The sequence below is a fragment of the Canis lupus genome, chromosome 14 (assembly GCF_011100685.1).
Source record: "Canis lupus familiaris isolate Mischka breed German Shepherd chromosome 14, alternate assembly UU_Cfam_GSD_1.0, whole genome shotgun sequence".
Classification (NCBI taxonomy): Eukaryota; Metazoa; Chordata; class Mammalia; order Carnivora; family Canidae; genus Canis; species Canis lupus.
In genome coordinates, this window is record NC_049235.1 from 49,987,080 (window position 1) to 50,013,638 (window position 26,559).

The 26,559-nt window shown below is 33.9% G+C and overlaps 1 long non-coding RNA gene across 2 annotated transcripts in view; it reads right to left on the bottom strand.

The window, feature by feature from the left end:
* Nucleotides 1-25,663, bottom strand: part of LOC102153412 — a 43,792-nt gene extending 18,129 nt beyond the window's left edge. The window contains exons 1-3 of one of the 2 annotated variants that reach the window (XR_005369234.1): nt 25,375-25,663; nt 11,379-11,593; nt 9,859-10,026 (exon numbers count right to left, since the gene is read on the bottom strand). This is a non-coding gene — a long non-coding RNA (uncharacterized LOC102153412). The remainder of the gene's footprint in view (nt 1-9,858; nt 10,027-11,378; nt 11,594-25,374) is intronic. The other variant, XR_005369235.1, reaches the window with a different exon arrangement.
* Nucleotides 25,664-26,559: the final 896 nt, after the last annotated feature.

Here is a 26,559-nt window from a genome sequence, read left to right on the forward strand (position 1 = left end):
TCGTAGATGGCTTTTATGATATTGAGAAATCTTTATTTAATTTTGGATGAATCAAACCTCATATCAAGGGAAAAAATTAAACAAGATGGTTACTATGCTACCTCAAGACCAATTCTGAGACAAGAAAAAAAAGCAATAACTATCAGAACTTTTTTTTTGACAGATACCCTGAGCATCATGTGGGGGGTCCAGGCCTTTGCAATAAGGCTAACTACCTCCCAAATCATTCTGGGAATCCGCAGTTGGCATGTTGTGTTTTGAGAATCAGTTTTCTCATTCACCATTCTGTCTTTTGTCTCTCTTCTGCTCCTATTTATTGTGGACTCCAAAGGAAAAGTTCTTCTATAGACACCCACCTAAGTACTGAGAGTATTGCAGGTTCTAGGCACTAAGGTCTCCGTTCATGTCATTGCTCAGATGTAATGATACCACAACAAAGCACTGATTTTTGATAAGCAGTTCCTATGTTCCAGGTGCGATCCTAAGCATTTCACGTACAACATCTAATCCTCATATTGCAGGATATCCTGTATCCTCCTATTTGCGGCTTTGTATGTGTTGTGGAATATAATTGCAGTTTAGAAGATAAATTCATAAGAAGAAAGAAAGCGTTGTCTGACTGATATAGAATTGTTTCTAGGGTATAATGTTTTGGTTTTCAATATTAAGGTAGAAAATTTAGGGCAGTGATCGCTCAAGTTCACATTCCTCCTACTCTTATTGAAGTAGGAGAAGAAAGTATTCTACTAAATGGAACATTTTAAAACAAAAAGCCAAACTATGAAAAAGACATTAGAAGGATATTTAATCCTGAATGATTGAAAAGTGTGAGAAGGCAAAAAGTTATTACCCAGAAAAATATAAAATATGATGGTGCTTATAAAGGAGAAAATAAATTTTGTAAATGAAGTTATTAAAATAAAGGGCAATAATAATAATAAATTAATAGCCACCATATACTGAGCAACTACTGTGTGCTGAACATTAATGTTTTTATGTATGCTATTTTACATAATCTTCACAATATCCCTAGCAGGCAGGTGCTTTTAAAGACACTAAAATAAAGCAGAGGTTTAATGTGTGCTGCCTCCCACTCTGAGCAGTGGGTGAAGGTAACAAGTTTTGGGTTGAGAGGACAGTCTCAGCCTAAATGAAGGATATAGAGAGGATGTGACACCATGACATTTAGTATCTGACTTTGCTACTTCAAAAGGCTTTTAAAGGCTTTTAAAGCCAACTACCGAGATCATGGAGAAAATGTGTAAATTACAGTTCTGGGAAAATTTCTTTGATTTCATGAAAAGGAAAGGGTGAGGAATGAAGAACCAATACTTTGAAGATACAGACTCTGTCCAGTAGCAAAAATGTATAAGCCTTATGAATATGCAATGAACTCTCCAGAACAGTCCTAAAGGTAAAAACAAATTATGTAATAAAGGAGGATGAAATAGATTATGGCAAAGTAACGAAACAGGTCTGTGTTGAGTTAATTAGAAACTACTCTGCGATGTTTGAAGGATTTGTATTGATCTTTGTTAGAGAATCATTAATATGTATTATGTGTAAATAAATTTAATAATAACTTGCAAGAATCGAATGATGGACGTGAGAACTTTGAAACGATATTAAATCACTAAACAGATGTAAAGTAATTTTGATCCCCCTTTTTAGTGAAATCAGTTATTTGATCAGATATTGCAACGATTTTGTTTGCTTTTTTTTTTAATCAGCTCTAATTTTTCTTTAAAGGTACCCAGAGGTGTCCAGTAGGATATGTGTGTGTGGGTGTGTGTGTGTATGTATATGTGAGACACAGAGAGAGAGATTGCAGTTGAAAGCAAAGGCTCTAGACTCAAACTGCACTAACTAGTTGTGGTCATTGGTAATTGGTGATTACTTAATGCTTAGTGAGTCCCAGCTTCTCCAGTTATAAAATGGAGAAATAAACAGAACTTATGCTTAATAATTGTCTTGAAGATTAAAAGAGATAGTCTTTGTAACTACAGTGTCTGATTGTATCTAGAATTTTTCCACACACCAGATATATTCTTCTATTGCATTATCATATTTTATTTTCATAAATTTATATTCATAGATGACACATATATTTACATTTTTTAAAAAAGAGACTGATTCTGAAAAACTGAAATAGTGAAGAAAACTGTGCTGGAATACAACAAAGTTTGCAGTTCAGAAAAAACATCCATTGGGTACTCTCCATATGCAGGTTTTTACCATGTGTTGCGTTCTGGCTGGGGATAAGAATACATATTGCTGTAGTAAATAAAAGTAATATTTGATCAGTGCCATTAAATCTGGGTCAGAGGAAGTACATAGAGTGCTGAGAGAGAAAATACATTTTTTAGCAATTAAGGGAAGGCTTGATATGGAAATTAATGTTTGAGTTGGCTTTGAGGAAATGTAGGGTTTTTTTTGGCAGAGATGTTAGTGGGTGGACAATACAATTTCAGAAAAACATTGGCATAGCAGGGATGTAGAAAATGTGGAATATATTCAAGGAATGGCATTAAATTGGTAGAATAATTAGTATGTTGCTAACTCCAGAATTTATCTTATTTCTTTGTTCCCCTTCTTAACCAAACTTGTTGATTGATTGGTTGATTGATTGATTGATTGAGAGGGGGAGGGAGGGGAAGGATAGACAGGGAGGGGGAAAGAGAATCTTTTTTTTTTTTTTAAAGATTTTATTTATTTATTCATGATAGTCACACAGAGAGAGAGAGACAGAGAGGCAGAGACACACAGGCAGAGGGAGAAGCAGGCCCCATGCAGGGAGCCCGACGTGGGATTCGATCCCGGGTCTCCAGGATCGCGCCCTGGGCCAAAGGCAGGCGCCAAACCGCTGCGCCACCCAGGGATCCCGGGAAAGAGAATCTTAAGCAGGCACCACACTCAGCATGGAGCTCAATGTGGGGCTCAGTCTCACAACCCTGAGATCACGGCCAAAGCCGCAATCAAAAGTTGGCCACTGAACCGACTGAGCCACTCAGGTGCCCAAACCTCTCTATTTTTTAATTTATTTTCCAGAAATTTGAAATATACAGTAATTTAGAAAGCTATTTTATCCATCATCACTCAGATCACTTTTTTTTTTCACTCAAATCACTTTTGTCATACTTCCATGAGATCCTTTTTTTTTTTTTTTTTTTTTTAAGTAAGATATTGAATGTATAATTGAAGAAATTCCATTCCTCTTTGATATCCCTTCTCTTCCTCTCCAGGAGTAATTTCTATTCAGAATTTGGGGTCTGTCCTTCCTATTTCTTATTTTTAAGCATTTACCACATCTATGTACATTCATAAATAATATTTAATAACATCTATCATTTTGAAAGATGTTTGGTACCATGTATTTATTTTCCCTGTGGCGCCTCACACCGCACCCTACCAACACACTATCCATGCCTCATCAACCTGGATGGATCCCTTGGTCCCCCATCTGTCATTGCAAACACACTACATAGGTCTTCCACTCCTTCTAGAAACTTTACTTAGCCAGCTGACAAGGAAACCTTCATAGTAATTCTGTGAGAGCTTCTTTAGAGTTTCAGTTTCCCTAACTACATATCCTATTAAATTCTGTAGCTGAAGCAGGCCTTTATGCTTTAACTTCCTTCAGGTATTTATTTAAATTATCCTACCACATATTTAATTGATGATTTGGTCTTGATTCTACCCACCTGTGTTAGACACCAGACCAAACTTGTATTCTGGTTAACTAGTAAGAGACATTGCATGCCATCGCTGCTGCTCATTATTTGTCATTTAATATTCACAGCTGAAAGCAATTTATGTTAATAGTAAATAATCCCTTATGGGGGATATTTTTAGGATATCCTAGGGGAAAGAAGAATAGGAAATTACCATTTGAGAATGCCAAAACCTCTTCATGTAAACATACTGGAAATATTTCCCCTGGCTTATACTACCACAGGGGCTGAATTTCCCATGACTGGCATTTTTCCTTATAGATCCTTCCAAAAATCTGTATATTTTTACCTGGCTAAAGCATGATGCTTTCTGGAAAACAAAGTTTACCAGCAACCATTATAGCACAGGGACATTTATAAGATTAAATAAACTTTGTATAGTTTTTTTTACTGAAAAATGAGAGCCACCTATTGCCCAAATTTTAGCAGAAATATACATACTAAAAATAACTTGAGACCTGATAAACATATTTGCAAAACTGTTAACTTTAATTCTTTTCAATGTTTTTGGGGAAAAAAAAATCAGTACTTGATCATCTTAGGGATAATATCTATACATATTATACAATCAAGTATGTTAATTTGAATTCTATCAAAATGAAAAAATCACAATCATAAAAGAATTACCCACGTAACATAACACTTTTACATGATACATGTTTGCATATTAAATAGTATACAGGTACTCATGTATATATGACCGAAGGCAATTAAACATGAGTTTCATATTCGCAAACTCACATTTTTACTTTGAAGTCCATAATTCCAGAAATGTTTTATGTGAAACAAAATTTCATATTGAGTTATGAAACACATTTCAAAAGTGGTTTTGATGCTGTGCCTGTGCCACCAGTGAGTTTTTGTTTCTCACTCTTGGCAATACAGTGATGCGAAACAGCAGGTAAAATCTGAGTGCTAGGAGAAGGAACACATCACATATATTCTTAATTGCTACTTGCTTTGGTAGGTTTTTTGGCCGGTGACACAAGAAAGGTCAAGTATGAATACAATGGATATCCTGGGATCCAGGCCCTCATTAGCATTCTTCAGCTTTGGGGGTCATGTAAAGATGCTTTTTGGAATAGACCCGTGGCCTATTTAGCCAATTACTATATCATATATTCATTACTAATACAATATCTTAACTGATATCTTTGGGCAACAAAATATCTGTCTTTCACTCACATATCTCTTCTTCCTGCCTAAAGGAACAAACACTACATCGGAGGTTATCAAAATTTCAGTTACATTTCTTTTTAGCTATAGGGAGTGCTCTCAGTTTCTCTGAGTACCATTCATGTGGCCTAAATTGGAAGAGTAAAGTTTATGTTTAGATATGTAAGCTTTTTCTCTGAAATTAGGAGGAATAAAAGTATGGGAGATTTCACAAGTATAAGTATTTGCAAACATTTAAAATTATGGTTGGGGATGTCTGGGTGACTCAGTGGTTGAGTGTCTGCCTTTGGCCCTGATCATGATCCCGGGGTACTGGGATCGAGTCTTGCATCAGGCTTCTCAAAGGGAGCCCGCCTCTCCCTTTGCCTATGTCTCTGCCTCTGTCTCTCTCTCTCTCTCTCTCTCTCTCTCTCTGTCTTTCATGAATAAATAAATAAAATCTTTTTAAAAAATTATGGTTGTTCAATAAATCACACATGGTAAGTACAATAGTGAATAGAATATTCTCTTATATTCCACTGGAATCATGAGTTTGTATAGGAGATATTTTAACATTTCATAATTTCAAAAAATATTATTTCTCAAGTTTAAGAGATTTATTTGATATAATAGGTTAAGCATCAACTGTAGTAAATACAACACAGTGATAAATATGTTAGTGAGTTACATGGCTTTTTTTTTTTTAAGGTTTATTTATTTATTTCTTAGAGCATAAGCAGGAGAGGTGGAAGGACGGAGAGAGAGAATCCCAAGAAGACTCTGCTGAGTGCAGAGCACTAATTGGGACTTGATCGCAGGACCCTGAGATCATGACCTGAGCTGAAACCAAGGGTGGAATGGAACACTTAACCACCCGTGCCACTTAGGTGCCCCAGGTTACATGGTCTTCTTAAAATTTACATTAACTTTAGGTTTACATTGACATAAAACTAGAAGAAAGACATTGCAGTGTTTCATTATTTGTGCTCTGGGCCTTTAGGGTAGTTCACTGCTTATTAACTAGCAGCTAGATAATGGTCAACTTATGACTGTTCACTAATGAAGCAAGGTTATTTTGCTGCAATTGATTTTTATTGAAGAAAAGCTTAGGGGTCATATCTGCTGTGGGTTAAAACTGACAGAGATTAATTTAAATTCATTCAGCAGTCCAGCCGAGACAACTGTGGTAAGGTGGTAGTCATAATTTATCTGTACTCTGAAAATGTTCTGACCTTATTTGCTTCCCAAGCTATGAATGAATGATTTTTAAATGGCTCAGCATTCAGGATGAGTGTTGGCAAGTAAAAATCCCATAACACAAGAGGAATAATGTGATAGCAGAAGTTTAAAGCCAAAGTCCACAGCAGGGACTCTCAACAAGAAATTGCCTCTTTCAAAGCATTCATATTTAAATCTCATTTCTTCCCTCTCTTCCTTCCTCTCTTTTCCTTTCATTCCCCTCCTCCTTTCCTTCCTCCCTTCTTCCCTCTCCTCTTCTCTCTTTCTAGAACCAACCTAGCATATATCTTAGAAGTGATTTGTATTTGTAAGCAATATGCAAGAATGATTTCTATTTTAAAGGAACCCACATTTCTAGAATAAGCAGAACAAGAGAATTAGCTCTGGACAGCATATGAAAAAACTTGCATTTTATTTTTCACTTAGTAAGTTAGTTTTATTTCTCTTTTCTTGTTCATTAAATCTCATGGCCATCTAGAAACAAAAATGTAAAATAGATGAAATTTGCTTTTTTTTCTCCATGCCTTTCAGCACCTCTCTTTCAATCTCTGTGCTCCCCACACTGAGCAGAGACCTTTTCCTGCTTTTCCGTGTTTCGGTATTTCAAATGAAGCTTTTATGTATGGAATTCGACTCTATTCCCTTTCCATCTGAAGAAAATTAGAAAACTAGAGTTTACACATTGGTGGGACAAAAAGGTTTAAGAATACCTTAACTTGCATTAGTAAGTGGAATTTTCTGCAGCAATGCTACAAGGTATTTAGAATGACATTGTTAATACATAAAGAACCTTGGTTCAGAAAGGTCAAGTGATGTAAGCAATGCCAATCAGTAAGTGGCCACAATAAAACTAAAACCCAGGCCTTTTGTCTTCTCAGTCATACTTCAGCATTTTTTTCCATGGCCTTCCTTCTGTAAGGTATTGGTTAGTTTGGGTTAGTTATCTCTCTTTTTTTTTTTAAGATTTTATTTATTCATGAGACACACACACACACACACACACACACACACACACACACACACACGCACAGCCAGAGGGAGAAGTAGGCTCCGTGCAGGGAGCCTGATGTGGGACTTGATCTTGGCACTCCAGGATGACACCCTGGGCCGAAGGCAGATGCTCAACCACTGAGCCACCCAGTCATCCCAGGTTAGTTAAATCTTATGTGATATTTATGTATGATAAAAATGTCCTTCCATTTTTATCATAGGATACATGATATCTGGGACCAATACAATGTATCAGTCATTATACCAATACAATGTATCGGGGACAATTTCTAAACACAATTAGAAGACCATCAAGAAAAAAAAAAAAAAAAAAGAAGAAGACCATCAAGTCTTCTTCAGAATTTCAGTCACTAGCAAGAGTATATTAGCTGTGAAATAAATTTTAAGGTCTTTTTGGTATTCATCTCCTCACCAGATAAACTCTGACTTCACCTGTACATAAAGCAGACCCTTGCAAATCTGATCACTGACTTATACCACTTCTTGATAGAAAATTGTATCTTTTCTTTTAAAGATTTATTTTTAAAGATTTTATTTATTTATTCATGAGAGACACAGAGAGAGAGAGCGAGAGAGAGGCAGAGACACAGGCAGAGGGAGAAGCAGGCTCCATGCAGGGAGCCAGACGTGGGACTCGATCCCGGGTCTCCAGGATCACGCCCTGGGCTGAAGGCAGGCGCTAAACCGCTGAGCCACCCAGAGATCCCCTTGTATCTTTTTTTTGATCATTTAAATGCAGGCAATAGACCTAGACAAGGAAATTCTGGGTACATAGCACAGTTATTTAAAACACAGGCTTTCCTATGGAACAGAGTGGGATGAAGTACTGACTCTTGTTCCTTACTACCTTTATGACCAAGGTTTGGTTAATTAACCTTGTACAATCTTATTTGCCTCAGTGGGAAATGGGAATGATTAGGTCTAATATTCAGCTTTTATTTATAAGGCTGTATTCATTACCAATTCTTCAATTATTTTAAGAGTCATAGTGACTCTTAAAAAGTTATACCACTTTTCAGATGACTCCTTTGTTTCAGGATAGTACCTTTTCATCCTACAACTTAACTAAATTATCTACATTAAACATCAGACTGATACTTTATTTCAGGCAGAGATCTATTTACTAATTTTTTCAAAACATTGTCTTTTGGTTAGAGAATATTATATGAAACAATTTCTAATCACTGTGTTAGCATGTTTGCTTTGTGTATTTAGAAGTAAGAGGTATGAAGAGGTAGATGCTTCTTTGACACCTCAACCTGTTCTGAGCACACACTGGTTTCATTTACTTTGAAGTGCTCTCAGGCTTTGTCTTTATTTTGTGCTTCAAGTTTTGTTTTTTGTTTTTTTTTTCCTGTGCTATAACTATTTTCAAGTGCAATTTGAGTGCAGAATAACCATGTACCTCCCAAAAGGCTTACCCGTCTGTAAGCCAGTCACTGGGCTCTTTCCTTTTGTATTTCCTTTCCTATATGATGTCTTTGTACCCTTTTCCACCTGCCTCCAACTGCTACTCAGTCATATTTTCCTTCTTTGGTCAATATAATAAGCTTTCATGATATTACATTTTTTTAGATGTTCTGATTTTTCTATCTTTGAACATTGTTTGAATGTCTTGAGTTGGGATGAAATGCACCATATTTTTTCCACTAACATTAATGGAAATATTTATATTTTATTAACATCTTTGCTAACATAACATAACAACTAACAGCAAGGTTATTGTGAACACATTAAAATCATTTCATGAGGGATATCAATTGGTAAATAATAAATGTTTAGAGTCTTCTAAGTGCTCCCTTACTATGTATGATAAAAATAGTCTCAGTATGTAAGTCTTCTTCAGAATGTCCTCTCCAGATTTTCCCCAACATAGGACTGGACTCTGAAAAAAACCCTCAGAATTTTACTCCATCATGCATGCTGGCTTGCATTCTGAATGGTCCATATTCTTGCTTTACTTTATATTTAATATTGTGAATATTCCTTCTAGTGATGACAATAATGGAGCATATCACAAAAAGTTGTTTTAAGAATGAAATTATATAATGCATGGAAAGAACTAGGATAATGTTTAGTACCTAGTAAATATTCCATAAATATTAGCTGTAGTTCTTATATTATTAGGATATAATAATTTAAAAATTTGTGTATTTGTATAATGAAATACTTCAAATATATCAGTTTTATAAATATATTATGGTAAGTATAGGCTTCTATATTTAGTATCTTCTGTGAGGAATAATATATTTGATTTTGAATTGAATATCCATTGGATTGCATAAAATCCAAAATAAATAACACATAATTAAAATTAGAAATCCTCCTTATTTACTTTTTAAAGAACCTGACTCAAATAAGTATTAATGCAGAAAAGTACTCTGTGTGTAAATATGTGTGTATATAATCAAACATTTTTCATTACAACCAATACAAGATTATAATTTTGTTGATAATATTTTCATGGAATTAGTATATGACTCAACCTTAGGTACATAATGGTTATCTTGGCTGATTTAATTTATATGATGCTTATGTGATGTGTGTCAAATTCACACAAAATACGTAAATATTTTCCTTCTAGTACTCTGTTAATTGGCCATCTTGAACTATGAGAAAAGCAAAACCAATGAATTCTGATTCTTTCTGGTAACCTACATTCTTAAGTTTACTCACTTATTGTATCCACTTATTTACTGAGTATTCATTGAACAAAGAGTACCTGTCAACTTTTGTAGACTACACAGGAGGCCAGCCATATTTTTGAGCATCTTGTGTGTGCTGCCTCTGAATGCAAGCTGTCTGGATCTGATATGACCCCAAGTTGGTTGCCTGGGTTGAATGACCCCTGAGGAAGTTACTCAAGCTCTCTGTGTGTCAGTTTTCTTGTCTGTATAAAAGAGAACAAAGATTATATATACCTTACAGTATTATAGTGAAGACTTAGTTAATACATTTAAATTTTTTAAGATAGAACCTGGTAAAGAGCACGTGTTCTATTAAAGTCAGTTAGTTTTGAAAATAACTATTGCCCTGTTTTAGCCCATTGGAAAGAATTAAATGATGTCAGTTTGGACATTGAAGTATATACTATACTAATATTCTAATCTTGATATTTTGATTTTTCATAAAAGTAGATAGACCATTAATAAAAACAAAAGGGTCCAGCATATGTTGTTTAGTGTTAACTAGTATTATTTTATTGTTGAATGTAAAATAAAAAATCAACTCCTTATTTAGGATTATTTGGGCATTAAAAATGATTAAGACAAGGAATAATTGAAGATAGGACATATACCATAAATTTTAGATTAATCTTAAGTTCATTAACTGAGTTTCCATTAGAAATGGGGAAAAAGCTCAGATCTGTGAAAATGTGAAAGATTCCTGTGCAAAGCAGTCTCTTCTGACGGCAGTGACAGGTGCAATTACATGTGGCCTCTCAAAGAACAGGAAACCAATTTAGGGTTGTGCTTAAAAAATAGAGTTTTTGAGTAGTGAGGAAGAATAAACTCTGATGTAACAGAAAGGGATACAAGATAGAGGAAGAGCTGAAAGTTCTACTGAAGGGTGTGAGATGGAAGGAGCAAGAAAAAGATGTGACAAGAGATGTGGAGAATGCCAGAAAAAATGAAAAGCAGCATAGGAAGTGTAAATGAGGAAGGATTCATAAGAACTACCGAAGAAAAATAAATGAAAAAGAGGGAAAGGATGAAAAAGAGATTGTAGAACCTATGGGAATAGGAAGTTTTATAGCAAAAGACATTGATAAAGTACAGGGGTGAGCCTCAGGCATAAATGAGTATTTTCTGAGAGAAATGATAGAAAAATCAGGGAAGAAAGCAGAGGGAAAAGTATAAGGAAACAAAAATATGATAAAGCAATGATATAATTGAAGTCCAATTGTTAAATGTTTATCAATGTCTACCAAAAGCTTAGATTCCTTTACTATTTTAGTAAATTCTTTAAAAATATGACATGTATTAGCATTGTCCATCAGTTTTCTAGTTTGAGAAACATTCTTCCTAGGCTAATCTATTGTTTATTCATTTAAACACTATACTCATAAACAAGCAATCATTCTGTTATTCTAAGCAAATACGTTAATCGCTTTTAAGGTCATCTTTTCCAAGTATTACTAGGAGTAATTACAAGATTAAAGAAGGAAGCGAAATGAAGCCAAGAATATGCAAATAAAATTTACATTAATTATCTTGCAATGACAAGGATGAATGATCTTACTTTTAAATCAGGAATCACTCCTGAAGTTGCAATCCACCATTGACACTTATTGTCATGGTACTTCTAAAATGGCATTTGAAAAGATCACTGTTACAATATATGCATTTGCTTTCAGTGTAGACACCATATTAACTCAGCCTTCCAAAATAATCACAGATGGAATCATGTGCTTACAATCATCCGCATACATTTTGTTGTCCAGGTATTAGTTGAAGCTTTAAGAATACAAAGAAAAGACTAAGTTACTAATCCCAATAAGCATATTGTTTAATAAAACAGATATCTAACACAACGGAAGCAAAATATATGTATGCGTTATCACAGTTTGGTGAGTGAGACAAGAAGAGATGAAAATAAGGAATTAAGAAAGTCTCACTGGAGTGGGTGTTTTTTAGACAGGATCTCAAAATATAAATATGGGTTGGCGAAATCATTCCTCACAAAGTAAGAGTGAGGCACAAAAATACGTAGTATACATGTAACCATAGGATCAAACAAATGGAATTCTTATGTTTTGAGGTGAATTATCAGGATTCCAAAATTCTTTTTTTAAAATATTTTATTTATTCATTCATTCATTCATTCATTCATGAGACACACAGAGAGAGAGGCAGACAGAGGGGGAGAAGCAAGCTCCCCGCTGAGCAGGGAGCTGGGTGCAGGACTCAATCCCAGGACCCCAGGATCACACCTTGAGCCAAAGGCAGAGGCTCAACCACTTAGCCACCAGGTGACCCAGGATTCTGAGGTTTAGTTTTGCATCCATGTAGGTTTATATCATGACCCAATGTGAAAAATTAAAGGACTAATGACACTAAGTCACTAGTGGCAGTGTAACATCATTAATCATGAACTTGAAATGCCTTTTTATGCCTCCTAAAGTTTCACTGGTATCTTTATATATTAATGGTGGAAAAGATGCTACATCTGGCCAATATCTATGTATTCTGTGTGTAGGGAAAACAATCAATTATAGCTTTAAAAAAAAAAGATTTTATTATTTATTTATTTGAGAGAGAGAGGGAGAGGGAGAGATACGAGAGGTGGAGAGGCAGAGGAGAGGGAGAAGCAGGCTCCCACTGAGCAGGGAGCCCAACTTGGGGCTCAATTTCAGAACCCTGGGATCCTGACCTGAGCCAAAGGCAGGTGTTTAACATTCTGAATCACCCACGTGCTCCCAGATTTAGCATTTTTTAAAGGAAAAGTTTTAAAATTTTTATGTTTACATACATTGCTACATAATTGTAATTGAATCAAATTATGATTAAATCTAAATTGTACAAGCCAGTGGTCAAATAGACAATAAACACACAAACGTCTCCTCTATAAAAACCTTTCAGCCCAAAGAGAAAAATGAACCTCTCCAAAAATAATTTTGTTCAACATACTGCTATTGAATATCTGGTAAATGTACTTGTCACTAATAGTTGCTCAAAGATAGGCATGAACTTGGATAAGATGCTGTCTGTTTGCATTTGTCAAAGAAAAGAGTGCATAGAAAGCAGTATTAGAAAAAGATGCATATATATGAGGGAGTAAGGATAATAATCTACTTGGAAAGGGAGCATCCCTAGGCATTGTTTCTAGAACTGTATTTGCATGGCAAAGCTGTCATTATGCTTATTTTGGGAGAAGGAACTTTGGAAAGCCTGATGGAGGTTTACAGGGTTAAAGTCATCCCTTCGTGACACCACGGACTATGACCAAAACATTTAATTAGGGGGAAAAAAAAAACGTTAAAGAAGAAGTATACTGGAATTTCAACAGGTCTAGGACAAATCCAATTAAAAGGATCCCGTGGTGATTTTGGCTAGGCAAAGCACAAACACCTAAAATAATTCTGCTAAAAAATGTGCAGCAAAATTATCACAGGAAGAGACAATAATATCAATTTATTGTGAATTCCTAGGAGCAGAGGGACTACTATAAATAAATGAATGATACCCTGAAAGGCTACTTATTTTTCTTTTTCTGAGAATCATACAGAAAATGCCTCACAGTTAAAGCCCTTGAGTATAGAGACCACAAATACAATTTATTGTGTACACATAGAAAGTATTATTCAAAATATGTGAGAAAGATAAACTATTCTAATAAGCCAGAGAGGGACCTGATATGGAGGTAATAGATTGAACAAAAATATCAGAGTGAGCAGAATGAACTTTGCAGAGATCAAGTCATGCTGAATATTAATCCTAAAAGCTACCCCCACCAAACTCTAGTGTACTTGTCAAGTGCACTATAGAGAAACTGAGCAGCTGTCTTAAAGGAGACAGAAGTTTTCTGCCTCCATTCCCATGTGCAATAACAGCTAACACTTTAATAAGTCTTAGCGTTTTGGTGCAGAGATGCTTTAGTAGCTCTACAGTACTTTCTTATGTTAGATTGCAGTCCCTATCTAGCACAGGATCTCTCCCCTTAGATCATCAGAATTGTAAAAGTGCATACAACTTGAAGTCTAAGACTAGCAGAAACTAAGGAATTACAGTAAATATCTTTGGCCTGCATTTGCATCGATCTTCTCTGCAGAAGCTAATACACTGATTAGCAATCCAACAAACAGAGTTTAACAACTGTTCTATCTAGGGGAAAGTAATAGAATGGTTAACTAATGATAGTCTTGTTGCTAGGAAACAGTTATTAGGACAAGTTAGGCTTTAACATAGGAGTAGAGCCCTCTAAATCTACAGTGAATTCTTATTAAAAGATTGGATAGTTTTGTTTTTGTTTTTGTTTTTTGTTGTTCTTGCTTTTCTTCTCCAAAGTCTATCATTTGTGTCTGCCACCTGGACCATTTATTTATGCAATGTCAGTTTTTTTTTTTTTTTAACTGAGTTTGAATTGGTTTTAGATATGTTCTAATGCTCATCAATTTTTTCTCTCTTGTAGGAATATTTGTGACAATATATAACATACTTTCTGAGAAAGACTTCAGTTTAAGGTTTAGAAGCACTTCCTGCCTTTAATTATTCTTTAGAATCCTATTTGCCATTCAGCAAACATTTATCAAGTGGTTACTGTGTTCCTTGTACTGACCTAAGCATTGTAGGGGAATACTATAGTTTCTGCTTTCAGCTGAATTTGGGAGATAAGACTTGCCACCACAGACAGGCAGAGCAAGAGCTATGGAAGCTCATAGGACGGAGAGATTACTTTCAGTTGAGAAGTCAGGAAAAACTTTAAGGAGGATGTAGCATTTGTGGGGGTCTTGAAGGATGAGTAATTTGGGGTATTTGGGAAGATGGAAGGGTTCGGGGACATACATTTAATCACAGGTAGAATGTACAATATAAAAATAGCTCAAAAACAGGAAACACAGTGTATGTTCTCAAATTAACACATTTTTTATTCCCTGCCCAGCTTAAGACTCCTTCTCTGGACTAGAGTCATTTTGTTGGTTGGTCAGCTGCCAATAGTAGTCTCTTTTTTGAAACTTAGAAGAAACAAAGGCATTGAGGTAGAATGGTAGAGAGAGGATTCATAGAAATATCACAGAGAGGGCAGTGGAAGATATATTTGGTAGATTTGCTCCTGAAAAGCATAGAGATTGCTTCAATCTTTAATAGTTTCCTAAGCTTTATCTCCATGCTTCATGTGATTTAACTCTGTTTTGGTCCTGTTTAACGATTCTGTGCCCTTTCAATAGATTCTCCTTTGTTTGGACTAGCTTGAGTTGGTTTCTGTTTCTTGAAGTCAGAGTCTTGACTAAGACATTGTGATCAAATGGTGAGTCTGAATTGATTGGTACCCAGAGTACCTTAAGTGAATCAGAATGAACTGCTTATGAGGTTAAGTGAGGCTCAGATTATGGAATTCCCTGTTGCCAATCAGTTTTGTTTTGTTCCCCCCCCCAGCCCCCCCCCCCCCAGAGAATGGTAAAAGAAAGTTTCTGAGCAGGATGGTGGAGATATGATCAGAGCTATCTACTTGATAAGTTAACTAAGCTTCAGTGTGCAGAATGGATTGAAGGAAGAGTCAAGTAGACAAATTAAGAGACTAATTAGGTGGTGTGACTATGAAGCAAAGTGATGATAGTAGGAATGAAAGATAATTTGTGGAAGTAGAATTATCTCAGGCAACTGCTTGGATGGCCAGGATGAGGGAGGAATAAAGAATATCTTCAGCTGTCTCTGTTTAAATGACTGTCAGAAGAGGAGGGACTTAGGCCTGGAGGTAGTATTTTTGAATCGTGTTCTGAGAAGAGATCAATATGTGATGTAGTGTAGAGTTATGGGGATAGATGCTTCATAGTAAAACCTGCAAACTTGAAGAATGGCTACATTTTTAATAAAGACAAGAATGAGAAAATGGATTAGTAAAAGGAGATTTCCCAAGGGAAGAAGAGTTAATGACATGAGATTTATATAAGATGATTTTGATCTTGCAGCAAGGTTAAGATGAGAAAAGGCCAAAGGACTGGGATGAGTGAATCATTGGTGAAATTGTGTCCATACAGTTTCAAATGAAGTGAGTGATGCTGAAGAGAAGACTTTTTTTCCAAAATATTTTGATAGTAGGGAAAGGGGAATGTACTGCTTAGAGGGGTAGTAAGCTTAAGAAGAGATTTAGGAGATGGACATTTTGGCTCTATGATTTCGCTATTATTTATAATGAGGCTATAAACATTAGGATGCATGTATCCCTTTGAATCAGTATTTTTGTATCCTTTGGGTAAATACCTAGTAGTGCAATTGCTGTATTGTAGGGTAGTCCTATTTTTAGCTTTTTGAGGAACCTCTATACTGTTTTCCAGAGTGGCTGTACCAGTTTGCATTCCTACCAACAGTGTAAGAGGGGTTCCCCTTACTCCACATCATAATCTGATGAATGGATAAAGACAATATATATGTATATACATAAATAAAGAAAATACTCGCATACATACACATATACAAGGAGTTTTACTCAGCCATAAAAAAGAATGAAATCTTGCCATTTGCAATGATGTGGATGGAGCTAGAGAGTATTATGCTAAGTGAAATAAGTCAGAGAAAGACAAATATATGATTTCACTCATGTGGAATTTAAGAAACAGAACAAATGAAAATGGGAAAAAAGAAAGGCAAACCAAGAAACTCTTAACTATAGGGAACAAACTGATAGTTATTGGAGGGGAGGTAGGCAAGAGGATTAAATAAGTGATAGGGATTAAGGAGGGCACTTGTGATGACCATCAGGTGTTGTATATAATGTTGAGTCACTAAATTGTACACTTGAAACTAATATTGCACTGCATGTTAACTAGCTGGAATTTAAAAACTTGGTGAAAAAAAGAGATTTAAGAGAGTGAAAACTGTAGTGCTCAGCGAGATAGCATGGAAAGACTGAATATTAAAAAGCATGGTGAAAATAATATTAAAGCATAATGATTGTGAAGATGATAGGAAGGTTGAAAGTAGTGCACAAATATCAGAATTAATCTTATAGACTGAAGGTAAGAGAGAAAATGAAAATACAGATATTTTAAGGAAGAAAAATGGAAACGATAAACAATATTGGATGGCCTCAGATAATAGTAGGCAGGATTTTCTGCTGAAAGGAATTGGGAACTTAAAGTAGAAGAGGCAATCAATTGGATATGAATAAATCATTGATGAGTTAGCAAGAGTTTGCAGTAAGACTCATTTATCTAGTTTCATGACATTTTCTATTAATTTGAAGGAAAACACTAAATTTAAAGAGTAGACAGAGAATCCTGAGTTCTTTAAGTATAGAACGACTTCTCTCATATGGTGTGCTAGATATTCTGAAAAATACTATTATTATAGACCATGTAGGTGCAGAAAAATTCAATCAAATAGCTATAAAATTAATAGCTGAGTTTAAGCAAATTGGGAAACATAACCAAAATAGTAAACAGGTATGGAATCTGTGGTTGCTATGGGACATTTGCTTTTACGAGGAGCTAGACTTGAGTTTGTTTGTTTGTTTATTTATTTATTGGCTTGACTTTTAAAGACTCTGTGGTGAGAAGTGCCTGGGTGATGCAGTCAATTAAGCAACCAACTCTTGGTTTTGGCTCAGGTCTTGATCTCAAGATCCCAAGATTGAGACCTGTGTCAGGTTCTGCATTCTGTGCTCATTGCAGAGTCTACTTAAGACTCTCTCCTCCTCTCCCTCTGCCTCTTCCTCCTATACTTTCTATCTCTCCCTCTCCCCACCCCTCTCTAAAATAAATAAATCCTTAAATTTTTTTTTTTGAAAATAAAGGTGCTATGGTAAAATTAATATATCTAGGGGTTCTTACAAATGACAAGTTTGGAATTTAGGCCCACATATAAAGCAAGAACCCTCAAAGATCTATAGTGTCAACAAAGGGGTGATAGAAAAATGTGTGAGCAAAAGAAGATAACAGGATGTCTATTTTGGGTACATTCAGAATGAGAAACCGAAAAAACTGGTACTGATAATTTCTAACCATAGGCCTTCCCCACATTAATTGTATACTAAATATACTCTAATTTCAAGGTCCAAAAAATTCTAAACAGAAAAATTGAGGAAGACCTGTTATAAAAGTGGAAGACATCTGACAGAAGCGAATTCAAATAGTCTCCCTTAAAAAAATCCTAATATGAGTGTATAAAAAAGTTTAGCAAATACATAAGGAATAAAGCCCCCATGAGTGAAAATGAACAAAATTAACAAACAACGTATTTAGATTTCTATATCTTGATATTGGAATTATTTAATATAGAATATAAAACAATTGTTTTTAAATGGCCTGAAGAATTAAAATACAGATTTAAAAACCATAAACCGTGGCTCTAGCGGTTTAGCACCACCTTCAGCCCAAGTCCTGATCCTGGAGTCCAGAGATCAAGTCCCACATTGGGCTCCCTGCATGGAACCTGCTTCTCTCTTTGCCTGTGTCTCTGCCTCTCTCTCGCTCTCTCTGTGTCTCTCATGGATAAATAAATAAAAAATTTAAAAAAAATCTTTAAAAACCATTAACCAAAAAGGAAATAAGAAACTGTAAAAAACTATCAGGCCAGATGTAAAAGAATAACAGGAAAAAGAAAAAGCAATAAAATATTTGGAAATAAAAGAGATTATCATCAGATTTTATAATGCAACTGATGGGTTAAATAGAAAATGACATTAAAAAGAGAATCTGTGAAGATCTGTGATGATTTGGCAGGGTAAACCTCTAATATTGTCCCAAATATAATATGAATAAACCTTAGACTAATGCAAGAAACAAACTAAAAAATAAGAAATACAACTACGGAGGACTCCAGAGAGTGAACAAAAGCAGGCAGATTTTTGCGGGAAGTTGAAACTTGAAGAAAGATACGGGCATAGCTGAGTCCCATTTTTGTGGATTTGGGCGTGAGAGTGGGCCTTGTTCACAGCACAGAGAAAGACAGCTGAAGCTGTAATAAAAAGCCCATGCCCTATGCTAGAGAGTGAGAAGAGACTCTTGGAAAGGAGAGAATGTAGTGTTCTGTGTATAATCCCTACCTAAGTCTCTACCTCATCCATAAAGAACACAGTAAGCATCCTGGCTAAAAGGTTAAAAAAAATCATCCTGAGAACTTAGTTGCTACCTATTTCAGGTGAGACAGAAATTGTAATTTAAGCCTAATCAAATGAATTATTTCCTAAAAATAGATTAAAGCCTTTTAGTGTAATATAATGATACCAAATTTTCTACCACACAATTTTCACAGTATCCAAAATAAATTCCAAAATTACTTAATATAAGAAGAACCCAGAGGAGCTTATTTCTACTTGCTAGATGAGGAAACTGCCTAATTCATAAATCATTGAATAAAGACAATAAACAAGAAGGAGAAAGAGAACCACCACCACCATCACCAGGAAAATGTGACTATTCCCAAAGGAGAAGAAAATCAACTGAGTCCAGCCTTAGATATCTTAGATGGTGGGATTATTAAAGAATATAAATTGTGCTTAATATGGTAAAGGAAAATGTGCTTGTAATGAATGAATGGATAGGAAATCTCAGCTGAAAATCGGTAATTATAAAAAAGAAATCATAAAAAACACAAAGATTTTAGGATTGAAAAATATATTTGAAATTTTAAAAAATCACTGATCATAATGGAATAATGATTATGAATAAAAGGGTCAGTGAAGCTGAAGATAAATAGAAATTATCCAATTTAAAAAGGATGTAGAAAAATATTTTTGAAAGACATTTCTGACATCCACCCAGGATGTAGAAAGGTGGAAAAACGAGCACTCCAGATAATCTGCAAAGCCACAACTTTCTGAACTCATTAGAAAACCAAGGTATCAGGCAGGCAACTACCATATATGAGAAAATACTGGTGCTTACAAGGGAGGAGATTTTGTGAGCATTGACTTACCTACAGGGGATCATGAAAAAAGAAGATGAGACCACCATTTGGACAATGAGAAGAATGAAAATAAACCTGAATTCTAAAGCAAGCTGGAAGAAGGAAATAATAAAAATAAGAAAACAATGAAATTGAAAACAGAAAACAAATAGAGAAATCAAATAAAACCAAAAGCTATTTCTTAAAAAATATATTAAAAATTAATGAACTTCTAGCAAGACTAATCCTGAAAAAAAGAGAGAAATCACAAAAGTTTCAAATTTGAAGTGAGTGCTACAGATCCTATAGATATTAAAAGGATAATAAGAGAATATTGCAGTTAGCTTTATGCCCATAAATTCAACTTAGATGAAATGGAAAAATTCCTTCAAAGGTACAAACTAGCCAATCTTACTCAAGAGTAAATTGTGAATAATGTGATTGGTCTTATATCTATTAAAGAAATCTAATTAATTGAAAGTCTTTCAATAAATTAACCTTCAGGCCCAAATGGCTTCACAGGAAAATTCTAATGAACATTCAACAAAGAAATATTACTGTTTCTACATTAACATGTCAAATAGTAGGAAGGGAGAGAACACTTTCCAGTTAATAGTTTTGAAGACAAAACCCAAACAAAACAAAGATATTACAAAGAAAGACTACAAACCAATGTCCTTCATTAATTTTAGGTGTAAATATCCTTTGCAAAATATTAGCAAATCATATTGAACAATATATAAACAATAATATAGTACAACAAAGAGGGATTTATCCTGGTAATTCAAGCCTGATACACATGTCACATTATAATATCAGCATATTAGAGGAAAAAAATCACATGACATATGAAAAACCAAAATTTGAGTAATGTTGGTATAAGTTTTACCTATTTGGAAGAATTTATTACTGAAGCGATCCATTGAATGGATAAATCTTGAAATGTCTCTGTGAGAAGGGTTTTATTTATGGATTCCTTTTCCTTAAAATTATGAAACATCTGATTTTATATTCATCTTTGTTTTATTTTTTAATGTACCTTTCTTGGAATTTGTCTACTTTATCAATATTTTATTTATTTAAATTTTTATGACTTTTTTTTTTTTTTGAGAGACACAGAGTAAGAGAGAAAGAGAGAAGGGGCTGAGACACATGGAGAAGGAGAGGGAGAATCTTAAGTAGGCTCCATGCTCAGCCCAGAGCCCAGTACAGGGCTTAATCTCACTCTGAGACCATGACTTGAGCTGAAATCAAGATTTAGGTGCTTGACTGACTCAGGCACTGAGGCCCTCCTATTTTATCAACATTTTAAATATATTGGCAAAAAATGTTTATATAATCTGTATTAATTTACTAGGGCTGCCATAACAAAAAACCACCATTTGGTGTCTTAACATACAAAATTGTCTCACATTTCTGGATGCTAAAGGTTCAAAATCAAGATATTACCAATATTAGTTTCTTTTGGGAAAGCATCTGTTCCAAGCCTCTCTAGAAGATGCTACTAGTCTCACTTGTTTCTTATAAATGGCATTCTCTCTGTTTCTTTGCATCATTTTCCCTCTATCAGTATCTGTCAGTATATGTCCAAACTTCGCTTTCCTATTAGAACTTTCAATAGTATTGAATTAGGGTAAACTAACCTCAGTTGGTTAGATTTGCAAAGACTTTTTTTTTTTCCCCAAATGAAGCCACATTCTGTGGTATTGAGGATTAGGATTTCAACATATGAATTTGGGGGTACAATTTAGGCCAAAACAGTATTATTTTTTGCTATCTGTAGAATATCTTTAGAAATTACCTTAATTAACATCTGTAAGATGTACAGAAATATCTCCCTTATATATTCGTAAAGTGGTTTATTTTTTACGTTTTACGTTTGTATTATCTGCATTGCCATGGGTTTTTCACTTTCATTAATCTTTTTAAAGAACCATACTTTGGCTTTGTACCGTCTTTTGGATATTTGCATTCTAAATTATTGATATCCGATTGTGTCTTATGTATAATTTGCTTTTCTTCCTTTAGATTCTTGATTTGATTATTGAGATTTTTACTTTTTGTTCTTTATCAGTATGTCCATTTGAAGGCTATATATTTGCCTCTGAGCACAGCTTGAGCTTCATCCCTCAAAATTTTTCTCAGAATCTTATTTTGAAAAATTATGGATATAGAGGCAAATTTTAAAAATCAAGAAATAGATGTACACCTTTACAAATTGTTAATTTTTTGTCTTATTTATCCTCTTTCATCAGTAGGTAGGTGTGTATTTTCTGAAACATTTAAAAATAATTTTAGATATTATGACAGTGATTGCTGAAAATAGTTAAAGATATGTTCTCCTTTTTATTCTTTTTAAATATTTTATTTATTTATTTATTCATGAGAGACACAGAGAGAGGCAGAGACACAGGCAGAGGGAGAAGCAGGCTCCATGCAGGGAGCCCAATGTGGAACACAATCCCAAGAACCCAGGATCACACCCTGAGCTGAAGACACTCAACCACTGAGCCAACCAAGTGTCCCAAGATATGTTCTCCTAGTAACAAGAACATTTTCCTGTTTAACTGAAATATCACATCAAAGAAATAATTTTATCTATATTCTTTATTTAGTAGTATTGTCAAATATAATATTCATTTTAAAGATCCATATTCATCAAAAATATTTTTATAGTTTTATTTTTAAATCAAATATCCATTCTGGTTTCACTTACATACATTGAAAACAGTATAATTTGATTAAAATTATTTCCTAATTCTTCCTTATACGGCTTCTTTGACCCAATAGATTATTTAGAACTACATTGCTTATATCCACATTTGTAAGGATTTTAAAATTACTAACTTTGCAATTGGCCGGAGAAGCTATTCAGGATGATTTCAACACATTAGTTCTTGAGACCTGATTTTTGGTGAGGCATACTCTAAGATCTGATAAATATTTAACGTTCACTTGAGAATTTTGTTTGGATATTGTTCTGTTCTGCAAAGTATTTTCTTCTGCAGTGAATTTGTTTTGAGGATGTTACCAGCAATGTTCTATGTTATTAATTAGGTGGAGGTTGATTAGATGAAGTTTATTAATAGATATTACTCAAAATTTATGTTTATTACTATTCATATTATTGTCCTATCAATTATGATGAAACATGGGTTAAAATACCTTGTATAATTGTGAAATTCTTTATACACTTTTTAGTTCTATTATTTTTGCTTTGTTATGTTTTAAAGCTTTGCTATTAGGTTCATACAAATTTACAAATATTATATATACTTGTTGAATTAAACATATACTTGTTGAATTAAACTTTATATCACTATAAAATTTATTTTTAAAATACCTATTACCTTTTTACTTTAAAACTTTTGCCCTAATATTAATATAGCTATACCAGCTTTCATTTTGTTAGTTTATGTGTAGTGTATGTTTTTCTATCCTTTCATTCTGAAATTATAAATCCATGCATTTTGTATGTCTCCTGAAACTATTTTTCACTAAATTTTAATTGTTATTAATATGTTTGCATTTAATTAGAATATATAGAATTTTACATTTAATAGAATAATTGAGACTTTAGAATCTAAATTTGCCATGGTACTATTTTTAAAATTTTCCCCATCTGTAATATGTTCCTTTTTCTCACCTTTCTTTAGTTACTTTGAGTTGATTATTTTTATCATTCTATTTTTTCCTCTAGCAGACAAGTAATTGTATCTTCTTTTAGCATAGCAGAAATTACAACATACATTTTTGAATTATCAGATGTTAGTACTTTTATCTCTTCCTAGATAAGTCAAGAATCCTAAACATGCTAATATATTTAGTCCTCTTGAACTTGCTACTTATTTATATAAGATTAAAAAGTTTTTTAATCTTATTAACATTTTTGGAAATGCAGATTAAAACTATATGATACCTCTACACAAAAATATGACCAAAATTAGAAAGTCTTATAGAGCTTATGGAGCAATTAAAACTTTCTTTTTCTTTTTTTTTTTTTTTTTTAAGATTTTACTTATTTATTCATGAGAGACACACAGAGAGAAACAGAGACGTGCAGGGAGCCCGATGTGGGACTTGATCCCGGATCCCAGGGTCATGCTCTGAGCCAAAGGCAGAAGCTCAACTGCTGAGCCACCCAGGTGTCCCACAATTAAAACTTTCATGTATTTCTGAGTTGGTGTGCAAATTTGTACACTTTGTAGAAGAGTGTGCTATTATGTAGAACACTTGAAGATATGCATACTCTGTGATTTAATTATTCATAATTATAGATATATATCTTTAATAACTCACAATTATGGATATATATCTTTAGAACACTGAACACAAATGCTTACAAAAGTTATCTTTGGAATATTCCAATACTGGCCACAACTGAAATGACTATCAATGTTACATTGAATAAATAATTTGTGATATATTCATCTATAGAAGTTGTATATAGAAATAGTAATAATATAGACTAAATAATCTAAAGCAAAATTGATGAATCTTTTAGACATAATATTTAACTAAAGAAACAAAACATAAAACACAGAAAGTAGATTTCCATTTACATAAAGTTCAAAAATAGGCAAAGCATTTAAAGTCCCTTAAAGGAACTTTTCGTCTTTAATGTGGGATGAAATATGAACAGTTTTTTTGAGCCATGGGAAGAAAGTCAACATACCTTCAGGTGATGCCTATTGCCAGAGAGTCTGGAAGATATTGTTTGTATATTCTTAACACTAGAGTCACAGACCAGAGTATGTAAAAGTTGGCTTTTGGTAGATAATCAGGCCCCCAGAAAGTATTTTTTATTGTTATTGTTTAATTTTTTTTTCAGATGATTATATTTCCAGGTCATAGAGATACATAGGCTATCTATAAAAGCTCCATCTCTGACCATTTATAATAAATGAACCTTTCATACTCCCTAAACAGATTTTAATTTTAAAATATTTAGAAGTACCTACAGTGGCCAAAAAACTGTGCTCTGTACTGGGCAAAAAGAATTATAAAGATAAGATATTGATTAAAAATGATATTTTAAATTTTCATTCATCCCATGTCTTAATCCAAGTATCATGACTTATTCCCTATAAAACACAGCAGCAGGGTAACAAACACCTTAAACTTTTAAATTTTTCTTATTCTCCTAAATTAAAAAAAAATGCTTTATACGATACTTTAGGAATTCATCAGTGAGATGAATGTAAATATGAACACTATCATCTAAAATATGAACACTTGTGATCAGACATACTTTGATACCAGGCAGTGTATCTTTAAAAATAAATGTTTTCTTAATAGTAACATAATTTCCAGACAACATTGTAAATGATGAGGGATTGTGACCTTTTTTCTTACTTGGCTCAAGCAATGACACTTGTTCTTAATAATTTCTCTGTTCTTATCATTGAGGTTGCTTCCTTTTAGGAATATACAATAGGAAATATAAATCTGAATTCATTTTGCATGAGATCTCATAAAATCCTACACATAACTTCATTCAATAAATGAAGAGACTTTGATTTTTTAAATAAATCAGAACTTGAGGTCAATTAGAAATACTAACTTATTTAATAATTAAGTATAAATAAATTCACTGTTCTTAGCACTGGAAATATCAAGGGATAGGACATGTGATCAATATATAAAAAATTAAAATGATATGTAAAGTACATTAGAAAGGTATTAACAGGTACCTGGGTGGCTCAGCATCTGCCTTTGACTCAGGTTGTGATCCTGGGGTCCTGCAATCAAGTTCCGCATCAGGCTCCCCTTGGGGAGCCTGCTTCTCCCTGTGTCTCTGCTTCTCTCTCTGTGTCTCTCATGAATAAATAAATAAAATCTTTTTTAAAAAAAGAAAGGTATTAATAAATTGCTGTGTTGGTCCAGTACATAGTGAAATTTTACCCATCTGTGAGAAAAGAAAGACTTGTAGATCCATTGGTGTGATCAGGATGGCTGTGAACCTGGAGAATGCCAGTAGTACTTAACTTATGAGCCTAGGAAAAAATGCTCAGAGAGTTCTAATTTTATTGAGGTCACAAAGCAGACAAACAAAAGAAAACAGCAACAACAAAAACCTAGGCTGATTTGCTATTGTAGATTTTTTTTCTGATTTGCCAGTATGGAATAAAATATTATTTTATTCATTAATATTTATCTTCGAAGCATGTGTGTAAGATATAGTTCAGCCTACAATTTTAGTTAGCATGCTGAGAATAAAATATTTGCCCTATTTTCAATTTTATCCTGTACTGTATCTCTAATAGTAACTAGTTTGAATTTTTTTCTTAACTCCAGGCTCCCTTTTATAGTATGATTTAAAATCCCTCACAAGTCACTTCATAATTTCCAACTCTTTCATGTTATAAGCATACTTTATCCTGTCTTTCTTTCTGTTTGCTCCTTATACTTATAAAGAACATGGGTCATCCCATATTTTAATAATCTCTTAAACAATTTTATGTAAAAGAGTGACTTTAACTTAATAACCAAAAATGATACTACTAATGGAAAAATTAAGAGACACTTTAGAGTGATTAATATCTAGTTATATGTGAAAACAACGATATTTAAGCTTTACTGGAATATCTGATTTTTAATACTAAAAGTTTCAATTATAAAAATAATAATTATTATGGTAGAAAAATATATTGTTTTTTTAAACATGGAACACTTCAGGATATGAAAATTTTTTTTAATTTTTATTTATTTATGATAATCACACACAGAGAGAGAGAGAGAGAGAGAGAGAGAGGCAGAGACATAGGCAGAGGGAGGAGGGAGAAGCAGGCTCCATGCACCAGGAGCCCGACGTGGGATTTCGATCCCGGGTCTCCAGGATCGCGCCCTGGGCCAAAGGCAGGCGCTAAACCGCTGCG